Source organism: Castor canadensis, chromosome 15 (genome assembly GCF_047511655.1).
Source record: "Castor canadensis chromosome 15, mCasCan1.hap1v2, whole genome shotgun sequence".
NCBI lineage: Eukaryota > Metazoa > Chordata > Mammalia > Rodentia > Castoridae > Castor > Castor canadensis.
Window position 1 is genome coordinate 33,892,090 of NC_133400.1, and position 17,455 is coordinate 33,909,544.

At 47.1% G+C, this 17,455-nt stretch overlaps 1 long non-coding RNA gene across 2 annotated transcripts in view; it reads right to left on the reverse strand.

The window, feature by feature from the left end:
- LOC141417423 (uncharacterized) overlaps positions 1-17,455 on the reverse strand; it is a 37,240-nt gene that overhangs the window by 5,364 nt on the left and 14,421 nt on the right. The window contains exons 2-3 of one of the 2 annotated variants that reach the window (XR_012441982.1): positions 9,487-9,585; positions 1,709-5,039 (exon numbers count right to left, since the gene is read on the reverse strand). The exons of the other annotated variant lie outside the window; for it this stretch is intronic. This is a non-coding gene — a long non-coding RNA (uncharacterized lncRNA). The remainder of the gene's footprint in view (positions 1-1,708; positions 5,040-9,486; positions 9,586-17,455) is intronic. 2 annotated transcript variants of the gene reach the window in all.

Here is a 17,455-nt window from a genome sequence, read left to right on the forward strand (position 1 = left end):
ACACAACAGTGAGAAATCCTGGGTGCATTAGAAGGAAGGCATTTTTAGAACATGGGATGAGCTTGAAAGTTTGAATTAAGGCCACCCAGATGCAACCTTCAGGAGAGAGACCACAGAGGATGAGTCACAGAAGGGACACAGACTAGGATTACCCAGCAAGAAGTACATGGAGATGTGTGAATGTGTCCAGAGACTTCTATTTCTGAGTATTTAAGGAAAGATTCAAAATCTCCAGGTGGGAGGAAAAGTATGCAATAGAAAAAGTTCATTCTATATGCATATTTAAATGTGAAGAAAAGAGTAAAGTGTAGCAAGTAGAGAAGGAAAAAAAATTAGCAATCAGAAAGCAAAGCAGAAAACCGCAGCTTGCAAGGAAAATTTCAGTAGTAGTAACAATATCATCCCTACTGCATCCTTCCTGCCTGGTTCCATGAAACACTTGTCTCAAATTAATATATTTTTAAAAAATAAGTATTTTCAGTTTGCTTTGTAAACTCACGAAAGTGGCAGTGATGGTTTTGATAACTATTTCATAAAGAACCAGAGTGGGGGATATTTCCAGTCCTGAAATGCCAACATCAGTATCAGAAAAAGAAATAAACGTTGGTATTCTCAGGCTTATCTACCCCGGGTGCTGGGGGAGAAGTCCAGTCCCTAATTCTGCTCACGGAAACTGCTCTGTTTCTCCCAACCTCCTTTCTCCCTCCAGTCACCCAGTCCATTTACCTGTGGGTGTCGGACTCACTCTCAACAGGGTGAGAGAGAGAAGACAGGCCCAGCCTGCCCCGTGGGAACCACAGACAAGACGGGGCTTAAATCTAGGTTGGAAAAAATAGAAAGGTAATCACTTGCATTATTTTTTCCTTGCATTGTTATTTTTTCAGAGCTTTCCTGAAGCAAAAGCAAGGCAGAAAGCATCTCATGAAAGCAATTCCCATGCTGTGATTCCACAGATCTCTCCCCAAGGACGACAGAAACCAAGAGACCCAATGTTCAAGAAAACCTCACTCTACTGATCCCGACTGAAGTTTCCTTCAATGTAAAGAAAAACTGCTTCAAATCAAAGGCTCGTTTTCGCCTCTTGTGAAGTTTCACATGGGGGTTTCTGAAGTCATTTGAGAATGGGCACGACTTGGGGGTTAAGTTGAACACGGAGAAACCCAACCCTGGTACTTGCAGTTTGCCGTGGTGGTAGTCTTTCTTGGCCAACCTGGATGCCCAACTCTTAACACACCTCATTCTATGACTTCCTTCTTTCTTTTAATTACAGTGCAAAAATACACACCACTTCTTTTTTTGTTTAACCATCCTTTGTCTATTGATACCTTCTCAAGGTAGAAAAAGAACTTTCTAAATGAAAATGCTGCTTTTTGTTTAGAAAGAGGAAGAAAACTGACTGTTGTACATTCTTAAAACTTAAGAGTATTGAAGGCAAGTTGATGTTTTTGCTGTCTGGCTTCATTGGATCCAAATTAAACTCTCCAACAGTTTATACAGGTTAAAACAAAAACACAGCACACAAAGATAATGATAAAAGAAAGCTCCCTCCTACACTCTGCTCAAGGTCAGGATGTTAATTTGAAATAACATAAAAATAGAATAAAGTAGAAATCCCATTCTCCTTCCAAAAGGTCAGGCTGCAATCAACATCCCAGATATGCACAGCCATTCTCCAGAACCCAGAGGAAGGCTGCAGGCATGTGCCCACCTGTGTGCGCCAAGCCAGGAAGGACCTGCTCACCAAGCAGTGTGACGGGCCGAGTGGCTGTACAGAATGGAATCTTCCTTCTGCTTCCAGGCGAGAGGGACTTCTCTAGACAGTGCCTGCTGGAGAGATGCTGACAGGATGCAAAGAAGCGGGCACGGATTGAGAGGTCCAGTTGGCCCAGTACCAGGCTCTGTGCTCCGTCTCCTGCCCTTGCCCTCCCAGGAACCTGGACAGCCTCACAATTCCCCAGCCAAGAGCGAGGAGGCTGGCCTGCTTGTAAAATGTGTCACTGAAGCTGGAAAAGGGAGGTGTCCTTCCTTGAAGGCAGCAGGAGGTAGCGGGTCAGGCAGGAGACAGGGAGCCTGAGGGAGACAACTGTCCCTGAGACTTCAATGCAGGACCGGCTTTACTCTGGAGTTCTTTGCTTTGTCTCCATCAGCCTTTCCCCAGGAAATATCAGAGAGACAAGAGAGGGGAACCGGATCTTTCTCATCTGGTCTCTACTACTGTGTGTAGTCGGGGCCTCAGTTTCTTCACTGGGAAAAGCAGTGATGACCCTTTTGGGCATAGCAACATGCTGACGGCCTGCCTGGGCAGCCACTAGGCTCAGTCACCTGCAGGCTCTGCAAGGGAGGTGGGTGAGAGATGCTTGCATCTGACAGCTCTACCCACAAAAGGGACTAGAAATTGTTCCTGCCTATGAGTGCCATCAAAATAGGCTGGTGCCCTCAGATAATGCTGCAGAGCCTGGACAGAACAAAGCCCAAATGTAAAACAAGTTTGCTTCAACATTTGCTCCTGGTCAAAAATGTCCTTCAGGGCTAAGGGATGTAACTAACTCAGTGGTAGAGCACTTGCCTAACATGTGCAAGGTTGTGGATTCATCCCCAGCACTGGAAAAAAAATAAAAATATAAAAATCTTTCAAAAACAGGGGCTCACCATACCTAAGTGTCACAAAAGCACCAGTCAGTGAGGGTCTTGTGACAGATCTGGGAAAACCTTCAACCTCCACCATGCTCAAGCAATGAGGCTGGTGTCATAAAGGGACCAAACTCAAAAGGGGTGAAGAAAACCACAGTGCTCCCCGAGGTGTTGGGGACCAGGGAAAAGGTAACGTGAAAGGATGACTTTAAAAGCTACCAGGTTATGTGTGGGGACAGATAGAATATGGGAAATCTTGATTTTGCTGTAAAATTAAAGTGCTCTAAAAACAAACAAACGAAGAAGTCTGGGGTGGGGTGTGGGGGAAGGAAGCAGTAAGGGGCAAGATGGTTGGGATTCATGAAGAGCCAGCAGGCACCTGAGGGTGGAGTGACAGCATCAATGAGCACTGAGGGTGGCCCAGCATGTGGTGTCAGATTGATTCAGGTAATGAAGGCCCAGGCGATGTCAAAGACGTCTCTCTAGCCTACCAAGTTACAATCTCTACTGTTTTTAACACCAGAACGTCGTTAAATCCACAGACTGGACATTGTAAACCAACGTCTTTGCATCTGACGGTTACAGAGATTTAATTTGGTTTCTTCTATTCTTGTCTATATTAATAATTCAGAAGACAGGTGTGAGTGAGGACTTAGAGAATCTGCAGAGGGTAGGGTTGGTGGAGCAGGTGAGCAGCCCCCACCCTTGCTCTCTGCACCTTGCCAACCCTGAGAGGGCATGAGGTCAAGTGTGGCAAGCATTCCTCTTTTTCCATTTGCTTCCTCTGCTCTGCACTTTTTCTGCATTCGTCAGAACGTGTGCCTGTGTCTTGCTCTGGCCTCCTCCCATCCCTCCTCTGTCTCTCTTTGTTCCCAAGACTCCCTGCTCTCCACAGACACCATTCTTGATAACTACAGTTTATTGATTCTCTGGGTATTTGCTGCCCCTGGGGCCAGGTTCTTCATCTTCGTTGGGCCCCTTCCTGTGCATCTCAGCCTGCATTTCCTGGCAGGCACAGTGATACTCAGTGCCAACCCTTAGAAAGCCACTGCCCCACAACAGGTGGGCCTGACTGCTCCCTCCACCCCCCACTGAGGCTGGGAGGCTGAGGCTGGAGGAGAGGTAGAATAACAGCAGTAAACATGTGTGGACACTCTCCATATGCCAGATAAGCTGTAAGAGCTGCTCACAGGCACAGTCACCAATCCTCCCAAATCCCTTCCTGGGAAGCTACTACTCACCACTAGAGATGAGGCACAGAGAGGTGCAGGGCTCACCTGAAGTCACACAGCTGCTACCTACTGCAGCTGAGATCTGACCCCCAAGCTTGGGGATGTACACATCCCCAGCTTACACCCCCAAAAACCAAGACCACTAATGTGGGTGAAGCAGATGGTACGGGTGATGCCAGTGTAAAAAAACAAAAGTACAAGCTGAAACTATGTGACTGGCAGCTTCTCCACCCAGTGCCACCCAGAGAGAGAGGTCCCCGCCAGCTTGAGCAGTGGCCCAGCTGTTGCTGGAGACAACCTGGCTCCTGAGCTGTTTACTTCTCAGCCATAAACAGGAGGGCTATAAAAGGGGCCCCTTTCAGTCAGCCACCTCAGGCTTCTCTCTCCTCCTGCTCTTCCCTTTTCTTCTCCCCAGCGGGTGAGCCAGGCTTCCTTGAGACTGTGGCTGCCTCACGGGTGCCTTTGTCCCTTTGCCAGAAAATGTCTCCCTTGTGCTGGAGGTTCCAATGCTAAAGTCACCCTGAGTAGGAAAACAGGAGTAGACACCTGTGCCCTGCCCAGAGCCCAGGGAAATGGGGCAGGGGGACAAGGACAGATATGCAGTAACCTCCCCACTCTCCACTGGCCACTCAGAAATGGACTCATTTCCTGAAAACAGAAAAGTGCAATTAAAAAAAAAAAAAAACATGGAAAAAAGGGACTAAGTATTGAGGATGTTGAGAGGTGAGGGGGGAAGGCAGAAAGGAAGATTAGACAATGCAGCTCAAAGGATATTTCTTTCCAAAGAGAAACAGACAAAACAAGCCGAGCATTGGGTGGGGGTGCTCTATTGCCCAGCAGGGATGTCCCCCTGGAGCCACACACAGCACAAGGCTTCTTAAAGACTCTGACACCTCCAGCAAAGGACCGGTTTTGTCCCATAACCAGTTTTCCAAACATCTTTACTCACAAGCTTTTGTGTCCACAAGTGGTCCATTTACTTCACTCCATTTCATGTCACCCTGCACACTTTGGGAGCCTCTGGTAACTGTGAGGTCAGAGGTTCCAGATACTCACAGGTCTCATGTCACAGCACAGTGGTAAGAGCCATATGGATGTGGCCAGGTGTGGTGGTGCATGCCCAGAATCCTGGCTACCTGGGAGGTAGAGGTTTGAGGACTGCAGTCTGATGGTATCCTGGGAAAAGTATAAGATTCTATCTCAGAATAAACTAAAGCCAAAATGGCAGGTGGTGGAGGGGGGTCGCAAGTTGTGGACATGCTTTCTTTACTGTTCAGTGTCCCTGCTCCCCAAGAATGAGCTGAGCCCCAGGAGGGATTTACCCAGCCATGGCCTACTTTCTTAAGGAGGCCTTCTTCTGTGACATTCAACCATATCCTGCTCCTTCCCCAAGCACATGGTGACAGTGAAGTTTGCAGACACGCAGCCTATGCATTAGAGTGTCCTCAAGGAGCGAGTGTGGGAAACTGCTGCATGGGTAAATGTGAATAAACCTAACAAAAAACTCACAGGGTTGAGTCCTGGAGAAGGCATGTGACCCTCCCTCCCCTCCCCCAACCCAGGAATGTCCTTGTCCCCACTATTGCTGCAAAACCCTCTCTGGGCACTAAGCATCTCTCTGTCACCCTAGAATCCCCAAAGCATCCTCGGACCCCGGCCGCCTGCTCTCGCCCTTCTCCTCCTGGGCCCTGTCACTTACCAGGTGCCAGTTACCAGCTTGAACATCCAAGTTGAGTCAGATGTTGTAAAGTCTCAGACTGGTAAAGCAAACCTAGTTCACTGACGTCTTAAGCTCAGAGTGCTGTTAATTTAAGTTGCCCGTGTATGGTAATCAGAGGATTTAACTTGAAACTTATGGCCTAGGTTTTTAAAAAATGAGAGGACCCAGCAACACTAGGACCCCACTCCTCTTTCCCAACCATCACCTGCAGCCAAGAGTGGTCTTCTGCGGGCCATGTATCTTCAGGTTGTTGAAATCCTCACCATTCCCTAATGCCATTGGAAAACTAAGACACTGAGCCACTTAAATCAGCTCTACCCCTAACTAGCTGTGTGATCTTGGGCACGTGACTAAACCTCTCTGTACCTCCAATGTCTTGCCTGGAAAAGGAGAACAAAGGCAGTATTCTATATATATTGTTTGGGTTAAGCTACCTTGCTGTGGTTAAAATACAACTCTCAAAAATCTTGAAAGGGGAAGAAATGCCCCAAACAATGTATGCACATGTGAATAAATGAATAAAAAATAAATAAATAAAAATAAAATGCAGGTGATGATAATAATAATTTAAAAAAAGTCTTGAGAGTCACCGCAATGAAAAGTTTACTTGGCGTATTCCATATCTCTGGCTGATTAACACTGGGCAACACCTATCTGTTTCCTTAATGTCCTATTGGCCAAATAAGTCACGTGCTCTTGCTTAGCTTCAGCAGGGGCAAGGCACTAATGTAGCCCACAGATTTCCTAGGGAGGCTTTGGCCCTTAGGTCTCTGTGTCCTGCCCAAGGCCCTACCTGGATGTTCTACTTGTAGCTTGGTATTTCTTTCCTTCAAGGGAAGTCCCATGGCCAGGCTCCAATGGCTCATACCTGTAATCCTAGCTACTCAGGAGGCAGAGATCAGGAAGATCACAGTTTGAATCCAACCACAGGCAAATAGTTCGTAAGCCAGGCTGTGTGTCTGGCTTGATCATCCAAATAAAGCATCTTGCAGCCTACCTATGCCTCCCACACATGGCCCAGGGCCCCCAGCTCTGGGTCCTTTTCCCAGCTAGTTTTTCTGGTCAGACATGAGAGAGGGAAGAAGGTCTTTGTGAGGATGCAGGGAACCCTAGGGGCCAATGTGTCCTCTAGAACTCTTCCAGCCTCATTTCCAAGCTCCCAGATGAATCTTATCAGAGGCTCAGGGTTTTTCCTATTTGAAAGCAAAAGAGAATGAAGGAAATCCCAACCCTAAATCACAAAAAAAGCCCAGAACGTTCCTTGGTTTAGGTCTGAAAGGCCAGTAAGGGCCTCCCGTAGGAGGGAAGGGAGAGAAGAGAGTCTGAGCTGGGCAGTCCCCTGAAGTTAGACATCTGTCCACTGTCCTTTTAGTGTGAGCTTCTCTGGTCCTCAAGCAGGGAGGAATGCCCCTTCTTGGAGAGTATGTCCCTAGCAAGCAGCCCCTCCCCTGATGTCACCTCTCCCTCTCTAGGCCAGTCTCAGCACTCCTTTCAGCAACTGTCTCAGGGACATTCCACAAGCCAAGCCTGTGACTTAACCATGTGAATGAGAGACAGGAAATGTCAGCTCCAGAATAGTTTCTGTTTTGATCCATTCATCACTACTCTCTGCCTGATTTCAAATTGTGGTTTGTAGCTGGGCAGTGGCACATGCCTGTAATCCCAGCACTCAGGAAGCTAAGGCAGGAGAATCCCCACGTTTGAGGCCAGCCTAGATTATAAATTGAATTGAAGTGGTTTGTTTTCTCTTTAAGACTCCCTGGCCAATACTGGAGTGGTATCCAGCAATCCTACTCCTAGGGATATACCCTGAGGTTATTCCAGAGGCACCTGCACACCCATGTTTATTGCGGCACTATTCACAATAGCCAAGTTATGGAAACAGCCAAGATGCCCCACCACTGACGAATGGATTAAGAAAATGTATTTATACACAATGGAATTCTACTCAGCCATGAAGAAGAATGAAATTTTGTCATTTGCAGGTAAATGGATGGAACTGGAGAATATCATCTTAAATAAAGTTAGTCAGGCTCAGAAAGCCAAAAGCCACATGTTTTCTCTCATATATGGAAGACAGATCCAATACAAATACAAGCAATATTATGAAAAGCAGGTTACATTAAGGGAAGGTCACTGAAGGAAGAGGGAGGGCAAAAGAAGGAAGTTAAGAAGGTGAATATGGTTGACGTACTTCCTATACAAGAATGAATGTAGAATTTTTAAACCTGTTTAAATCACCATAAGAAAGGGACTAAGGTAGAAAGGAGAAAAATAGAGGGGATGAACCAATTTGGGTTATAAAACATATATATGTGGAAATGTCACAAGGAAACTTCCTGAATAGCTGTCTTAAACAAACAAAAATGCCTCTTTTTTTCTCACATCAATGAAGAACAGGAGGCAGAACAGGTCCTGTCTGGGGGTTGGCACCAGTGGGATGGGGAGGATATAAGGAAAGGGTGTGCGAGGGTGAATGTGGTGAAAATGTTATGTGCTCATATATGAAATGGAAAAATGAGACCTGTTGAAACTATTCCAGGAATGGGGCGAGGAGGATTAAAAAAAAAAGAATCCCTGGCCACCTTTTGGATAAATAACAGGTATGTTGTGGACACTCTAATAAACTGTGACCTCAGACAGACGTTGGCTCTTGCTGGAGGCAAGTCATTAAACATTCTAGCAGTGCAGCAAAGTTATGCACAGACTTTAAAAAAAGACATGCGTTTATCCTCCCAGCTCACGTTTCAGAGTATTTTACTACTGGGGTCAAATGTCAAATGTCCACCAAAGATTTTTTGAAGGCCAAGTTTGACTTTGAACAACCTCAGAAGGTTTCTACAGTGTACACTGTACTCAGCCCTGTAAACAGCCACGATTTCGCCTGCACGTGTCTAACTGTCCTGCTCAATATCACCATGGCACCTAAGAGGTTTTTAATACAGATATTAAATATATCCATATCACCACCTCAGAGAGCGCCCAAGTGATGCATTTTCCTCTGGAGTCTTCTGAGCTATTTGCTGCTGATGTACACTATTAAAAATAAACCTACCCCAAGGAACTAGTCATTTGCCGTGGTATCAGGACTAATGTTATCATTTAAGTAGCTACACAGATTTGCCAACTACAGAGGCCCCGGATAATGATGGGAGCATGATAGCATGAGATAATCTTCTGCACAGAAAAGACTTTCATCACCTGCAGTATGTCATTCAGATGCTTATTTAAGACTTATACTATCGAGCAAATATTGATGCCTTCAACAGAATAAAGAAGAATCAATGCCCTGGTTAGATAAGGAATCACATGCACCTCTGGGCTTAGGACGAGGGGTCTGGGTAGGAAGCAGAGGAAGAAGGATGGAGGAGAACTTAGAGGAAAGACACTAAAATCCTACCACCTTCCGTGTAAGCTCATGGCAGGCCTGGACATGCACACATCCCCAGAATCTGCATCGCCTTATAAAAGGAGGTGATCTACCCCAGTTGACAGATGAAAAAACGCATTCAGTAAGTTTTCTGAAGCTTGAAATGCAAACAAGGTCACTGCTAAGATATGGCAAAACCAAGATTTGAAAGAAGCTCTGACTCCATAGTCAGACAAAGTCATCGGTCAGGTGACATCTATCACATTGAGCCCATTTTTGCTATTTATTTATTTACTCTTGTGAGAAAGCAGGTACTCTGCCACTTGAGCCACACTTCCAGCCCATTTTGCTGTGGTTATTTTGGGTATGGGGGTCTCAATAACTATTTGCCTAGGCTGGCGTCAAACTGTGATCCTCCTGATCTCAGCCTCCCAAGTAGCTAGGATGAGAGGCATGAGCACAGTGCCCAGATACCGTTTTAGAGTGAGGACTCAAGACAGGGAGATAAGTAAGCACACAAACATCATCCTCACCCACTGTGGAGGGAGCAGGACTCAGCAACTTCTTCCACTTCCCTCATAAGACAGAGAAGTAAGTTTCTGATGAAATTCACCATCCCGTCATCCAGTCATCTATCAATAAATAGATGTTTATTGAGCATCTGCTATGCTTTGTGTAGACACACAGCAAAGAGAAATTAAAAAGGCATAGATCCCAACCCTGAGGTCAGAGGTTCATATGCTGGCCGTCATGGTTTGGTGGAAACTGGCTGTCCACACTGAATGACTGCTTGGCTCGGTAAAGGCTTTACCTGCGTTGGACGCTAGTTCGGTTGTATAGACCTTTGGATAGACTAGACCAGAACAAGGACCCCTTCAACTCCTGTGAGACACATAGTTTGGCAAGGGATACTGTGCCCAGTATCATCAGACTTAGAGCTCCCCAAAAATACATAGCTCATTACCCCACCTGCGTAATTGCCTTAGGATTGTGTAGCCCATGACACCTGTCCACTGTCTACTTGGATGGGCTGCCTACTCATAATAGTCCAGGAAAGTAGGCATTGTTAACCCACTTTACAGATGGAGAAACTGAGGCTGGGGGATGGGAAATAAATTTTCCAAGGACAGGTAGATGGAATGATGGAGTGGAGTGAGGACACCAGCCCAATCTTTGACTATCTTCACTCTCCCATGGTCCTATAAGAGAGAATAATCTGAGAGCTTCTATCTTGCCAGGCCCTTTGAGTCAGGTGGAGTTAGAGATCCCATGACATGGAGAGGTACATCACTTGCCCGAGTGCCCACTGCCAGGGAGAGGAGGAAAGAGAACATAACCTGAGCCTTCTGACCACCAACAAAAAGCCCCATAGGCACTTCCCAGAGGGTGGTAACTTGGTCTTAGTATGTCATGGAGTGCCATGCCCTCTCTGGTCATGAGGTTGTCTTCCTGGGGACAAAACACTGCAGGGGCTCCTTCTTGTCCCTTTTTCCCCATCTTGCCTCTTAGATGCTAGGATTCCCTCAGCCTCAGAAGACCTGAGCCTACTGCAGGAGCCTCTTCAGAAAACCAGGGAGCTCTATTTTGATATTTCAAAAAGGAAACTAATTTGCATGAGGAGTCCAACAGAGGGGGGAGGGGATTCAGGGATGGTGACAGAGCTGGTCCTGGATAAGGCCCAGGGCGATGGGCACAGCTGCCGGATGGGATTTGGCAAACACCAGCCCTGTCTCATTTCTAGTCATTTTTACCTGCACCATTTGCATACACCTATGATATCTGTTATCCTAATTACATCTATTTTCCCAGGTACAGACAGACATACCCCAGAGTTGGGGTGCCCATTAGCAAATCACACGGGCCTCTGCAGCTGTGTTTTGATTAGCAGAAAAGGTTCTTTGGCATCAGAGAACTGAATTCACATTTGAGGGTATGACAAGCGCAGCCAAGCGTCTCACAAGTGAAAATCAGAGGTTTCTCTAAGGAAGGAGTGAGAACGACCACAAAGAATTAAAAGGAGAATAACCTTTAATGGTTTCAACTGTGAAAGCTCAGTCACGCTGAAGGCCGCCATCCATCAGGCAGCATGGCGTTGCAGGCTCTATTCCGGCCAAGACACACCCCCATGCATGCTTCTGGAAGGAGGGGATGGCAAGGGAGCCCACCACTTTTCCAGGCTGGGCTGGAGTCGGGGGGAAGGTGACAATACAGAGGCCAAGGATGCTTGCAGGAAGGAGAGCACAAGAGTATATGGGTCACAGGCCTTCCCACTTGTCTGAACTCACTTGCAAGTGATATGCAAATCATTATGCAAATCATTAGAAACCCTCTTTTCTACCCTGTGCTCAGGGGCTCCTTTTAAACCACAAGCATATATGTTCATGGTTGCATGCTCCATCGTTGACTTGTATGCACAAGCTCTCTCAACTTCCTTGGGAGAGTTGTGTTCCATGTTTTATAGTTTTGGGGTCAGCATCTTAGGGATTATATGAATCCTTCCAAAGGAATAGCATTTTGGCAAGTTCTATGTCCTTGACACTTGACTGCTCTGTAAGGGAGACTGAGCTGGGCTGTATGACCCCCTACTACACTGGGCCTAAAGGTGTTAAGTGACTTGCCAAACAGCCGCACTGCAGCTGAACTGTCCCCTCAAAGCCAGAGGCCCTAACAAGTCTAAGACTTCGCATGGGGAGAGGCAGAGGCCTGGAGAGCTAGGGTGCATAATGAGGAAGGGCCTCTCACCTTGCTTCCCCTTCCACACAGAGGCAGGGCTTCTCCCTGGTGGAAGGATAGGCCATGTCAGATGGGAACCAGAGCTCTGGAATTGAAAATGTACCTCGGGTGGGCCGAGGTGCAGAATTACTCATCCGTTCACTCTTTCCTCCCACCAACAAATATCCATTGAAGGACTACTATAGGCAGCAGCAATGATTCTGAGCCAAGACTCCTGGTGGAGTAGAAGCTGGCCATGCAAGGGGTGGGGGGTGCTCTCCAGGGGGACAGCTCAGGAGCAGAAAAAGGCTGGAAGGGTGAAAACCAAGAAGGACTGACTGACTGGAGCTGGCTAGAAGGCTGCAAAGGGCAGCTGGTCTGTGCAAGGCCCCAGTTCTGACCATCACAGTGGTGAACACAGGTCTTGCCTTCACAGTGGGTTGACTTCCCAGCTGCTTTCCCAACATGTTGGGTGATGTAGAACTACCACTGCCCATCTTAGAAACTTGGTACGACCGACCGGTAGAACACAAAGGGAACATGAAATGCTATAGCACTGTGCAGTACCACAAGGCCAACTGAGTCTCATTTCGTCCATTATAAATGCGAACTTGAACCCCAGCGAAAGAAGGGGACTTGCCCAGGGTTCACACCTCATGGCTGGTAGAACTGTCAGGGAAGCTGTCTGAAACCAGAGGCCTGCTTCCCACCTGGCTCTCCTGGACTCCTGCACAGGTCTCTCATCAAGTCAGCCTTCCCTCCTGGTCCCCTAAGGCCCTGGTGAGGATGAATGTCACTGTCTAATTATAAATTCATGGAGCTGCAGGAAGCCTAGTGGACACCAGAAAGTTGCTGACTTCTTAGGGATACTCTGGTTTAATCTCTGTGATGTATATGGTGCTTTCTAGAGCACTTTGCATTGTCAGGGTCCAGGCCAGGGACAGAAACACTAAGGAGCCACCCAGGTGAAGCTGACCCCACCCTGCCCCTTCCTATCTACTGCATTTTAACTGACCTCTCATGGCATAATTCAGTGGGTGCCACATGGTTGAGTCTAACCCTGGCCACCAGTTGGAAAGAGCCAACCTCCTCTGCTCATAGCAACCGGAGCATTTTTTGCACTCTGCCCTGAGTGGGGAAATTTGTACATTCCATCACTTACCTGACACACTTGTGTGGTGCCAGAAGCACTCAGGTCCAGAGGCCCAAATAGATGCAGACACAGCCTCGGTTCTCAGAGAGTCCATGCACAGACCACTGCCATGGTGCATGACGAGACAGCAGAGGTCTCCAGGTGCTGAGTTGCACATGTATGTCCCCTGGCCAGTCTGTGGTCTTTTTTTATTTTTTAAGTTTTTTTTTTTTCTTTTTTGGTGCTGGGATCAAACCCAGAGCCTTGTACATGCTAGGTGAGTGCTCTACCACTGAGCTGCATCCAGCCCCAGTCTGTGGTCTTCTTGAGGGCAGGAACAGTGCTGTATCAATTTGCCCAGTTCTGTTAACCACCCCTCCTAAATAACCTGCAGCTTTCTCAGAGATTCCCAAGAGAAACAGGTTAGAGCACAGAGGTCTCCCAGCTCCTTGGGGACTTCGGGCAGAGTCAACTCCATGGAATGGCCAGAGAAATCCCCTTCCCTTCTCCCTTCACCTCTGCCCTTGAATGATCCCAGATGATGGCAGATTTATGAGGACTGCCCCACCCCCACCTCTTTGTTTAGGAATTGCCTTGCGTGTTCTACATGGTCATCAAGGGAGTCACCCTGTAAGTCCAACATGACTCCTGGCTCAGGGATTGGCACCTAAGTCAGATGGAGCCATCAGAGGTCTTCTGAGATCCTTGAAATTAAGACAAACAAGAGAATCAGTATCTTTGAGTGGGGCATGAACTATTCTAGACAGCCCCGTTTCCTTCCATGAGGGAGTCAGAAGTGAAAGAAGCCAGTGAGCCAGGGGATAGGATAGAGCTGATGTTCACGGAGAAGAAAACAAAACATGGGTGTCTCATGCACTTGGAGTCCTCAATGGTTTTTGGTTTTCAAGACCCTGCTTGCATCTTTCTCTTTTCAGTTCCCCTCTTTCACAAAGTAGTTCATCCAAAGTTTTTAACCCATGGCATCCAAACAGTGCAGAGCTCTACATTTGGGGAATCTGTGCCTTTGGGGGAATTTCTTCTCTGCCCTACCTTCATCCCTACCCCAAATCAAGAGACACTCAGGGATGTTGCCCTAATCATCTTGAAGGAAACCAAGTCACAGGGTATATTTAAAAACATTGAAAAATAGAGAGCCCGCAGTGATAATGGAAGCTGGCTAGCAAAGGTCCCGACAGAAGTCTGTGACAGAAATGTTAGGGTCATAGACTGGTGAGATGCTAAAGTCTGGGCTGAGAAGAACAATGACCAAGTCTTTTCTCTTCATTCTGTTTATACTTCTGCTATGTAATAAAAGCCTTATTAGCTAGAGAAAGAGCTAATCTTGCTCACAGGTGTCAGTATGGTGAATATATTGACTGGCCTGGGTCACTGTTCTAAGGTAAAGATGAACTAAACTTACACAGATTTGTGGATACTTAAGTGCATTACTATTTCTATAGTGGACCACAGACAACTCTTTGGTCTCCAGTACCCCACAAAGTTTGGGGCATCGATTCAGCTCCAATGGTAGGTCTGAGGCTAATCACATCAAGCAGGTGTTTGAGCAGTGGTCACCTGCCCTAATTCCAGCCAATGAAACTCAAGGAGAGATTTGTAGGAGGCATCCGAAAAAGTTCTTTCATGAACTTTAAAGCAAGTATGAAAATCTATTCTCACTTTCCCCAGTGGGACATGAACAAGGAAGAAGGGGGCCCTCATGACTGTGACTGCCACCTGCAACTCCAAGGGGCTCCAGCCAACAAAAGAGGCTGGCACAGGTTCCTGATGTCATGCCTAAGGCCCTGGATTAACCAAATCCAAGTATAGGAACTAATAAATTTCCTTGTAGTTAATCCCTTGGAGTGGGGGTATCCTGTTACTCTCAGCTGACTCCTCTACCCAACGCACTCACTAATCAAAGACAGAGCAGCTCTGTGATTAGGAGCTCAGGCTCTGGAATATGGGACTTCTGACTGCAAATTCCAGCTCTGTCACTTGTACCCTGAATGAAATTGAGCCATTTACTCAAACCTTCTGAGCTTCCATTTATTACTGTGTACACTAGGTGCATTAATGTTTCTGTGGTAATTATGAACAGTTTGGTCTATCTAGTTCCCTCATCCTCCAAACCCCTTTTGGAGGTCTCCCCAATGGTGAAAGACAGCACTACTGCCCAGCACTACTGACACACAGCAGATTACATCTCTTTTTCCTACTCTGGCCCAGTCAGATGGCAGGTCTTGCTGTAAGCCATGGATATGACTGGAAGTTCTCTCAATGGTAACAGCAGTGGTGGGCAGACCCACAAGGACATCAGGGCAGTAAAGGATCAGGACTCCTGGGCAAAGGCCCACAGTAAGCTCTCTAGGACAAATCACAGCCTGCCTGGCTCTCTAGTGGTCACTGGGTCCCTATTCCCTTTCATAACCTTGTGTTCCATCCCTCGGACAGCTCTGGAAGCCCCAACACCCTTCCAATAAGCTTCTTTGTTCTGTGACTGTGTCAGCTTCTGTTGCTTGCAGCCAAAGATGCAAGCAGATATAGGGCCTTCTTTGCAAGGCCATTGCCAAAATCAACTGCAGTCACACCTGTAAGGCCTTTTGCTGAATCCCTGGTCCAGAAAAAAAAATTTACGACCCAGGCACAATGGAGGCTACTTAAGAGGCAGAAATGAGGAGAGTCAAGGGTAGAGGCTAGTCCAGGCAAAAAATTAGTGAATCAGGTGAGATGATGACAAACTCCCATGGCCCCATGAAGGGATGACCTGCATTAAACATGGCTTTTCATTGACCAAAAAAGGAGGCTACCCAGAGCCTAGCTACCCAATTGGCAACTTTCCCTCTACGCTTCGACTTTGGCTGCTTGGGGTCTTGTGCACACCATGTTCACCATGAAATGATAACACTTGATAAACACAATAGTATGGAGGCATGGACCATGCTAAAGCCATCATCAAACAGGATGCTGAGTGATGATTTGAGCAACAAATTCTCCTTCTTCACTATGGTTCACTAGTCCTAACATTTAAAGTCACTGTATAGTTTTAGGATACACAGCCAATGGGCAGCCCAAGGAAGACAGAGCAATGAAGGAGCCAGCTCAAGAGCAAAGGTCCAGCTCTGGAGAACAAACAACAGTCCCAGGTACTTTGCAATCAACAGCAATCTTTCTCCTTCCTAGGATTTATTGTTTGCCCCCAGAGATAGGCTAAACATTTTACACACATTAGTTCATTGAATCCTTACAAAAATCTTATGTAAAATTGGGGGTGGAGCTCAGTGGTGTGTGACCCAGTTATAGGGAGACATAAGTAGGAGGATCACAATCCAAAGTCAGCCCCAGGCAAAATGTGAGACCCTATCTGAAAAATAACTAAAGCAAAAAAGAGCTGGGGGCATGGCCCAAGTGGTAGAACACCTGCCTAGCAAGCACAAGGCCCTGAGTTCAGCCTCACTACTGAAAGAGAGACAGAAAGAGAAAGAGAAGGAAGAAGAAAGAAAGAAGAGAGTGGGGGGAGAGAGAGAGAGAGAGAGAGAGAGAGAGAGAGAGAGAGAGAGAGAGAGAGAGAGAGAAAAGAAGAGAAAGAAGAAGAAGGAGAAGAAGAAGAGGAGGAAGAAGAAGGGAAGGGAAGGGAAGGGAAGGGAAGGGAAGGGAAGGGAAGGGAAGGGAAGGGAAGGGAAGGGAAGGGAAGGGAAGGGAAGGGAAGGGAGGACAAGAAAGAACTTAGGAGGCCGGGTATTATTTGCATTAACAAAGTAATGCTTACAGAACTTGAGTGACGCTCAAGGTCACATAGTTCCTAAGTGGAGTCATGATTCGCCCCCAGGCTCGGCCAGACCCCTAACCGCTCCCCTGGGCACACTCGTGCACACTCCACCTCTAATTGCTTCCCACCCTGTCTCTGCAGTCTCCACAGACCTTTCTCGGCCACCTTAAGAGCTGCAGAATAGAACTTTTGCCCAAAAGTGCCTTTGCATTTTTATTTGTAAGATAGGTTTTTATGCCTGGGTTGGGGCTTGTGGCAGATCCTGTCTCTTCTACATTATAAACTCTTATGTTTCTGCCATAAAAACGCTCCCTTGGTGCTTATGGCAATATATTGATCATGGCCATTTAGTCTCATGTGCAAAGCTAGGGGCTGAGCACACACGTTCTCCTCTGTGCATTTGGCCTGAAGGCTTTGAGCCTGTAAATCTCCCCCACATACCAGTGCTGGGTGGGGGGCCAAGAAAAAGGATTATGAATGGGATTCTCCGGCATTCTGCCCCAGATTAATTACTCTCAATCCTATTTAACGGAGGTCTGATGTGTCAACGGTGGGAAAATGAATCTCAGCCACACAGCCTCAATGGGAAGAAATCACAAGTGGCATGCATCTTGTGAAAGGCTGTGCCGCTGGGCCAGGTTGTGTCCCTGGGGCACAGAGTGAAAGGCCCTGAAGCCCTGGAGACAGGTAGGGACCATCATGCACACACTTACCCCACAGAGTGGCTGCAGCCCAGAGCGCCCACTTTTTACTACCTTGTCTTGTTCCAGGGAAGCAGACCACAGATCAATAAGATGCGTTAACAGAGATGCCTGCAGCACGACCATTTCTCAGGCGAGACACTGATGGCACCTATCACTAGCAATAAAAGGCGGCTGGAGACAGAACGGAG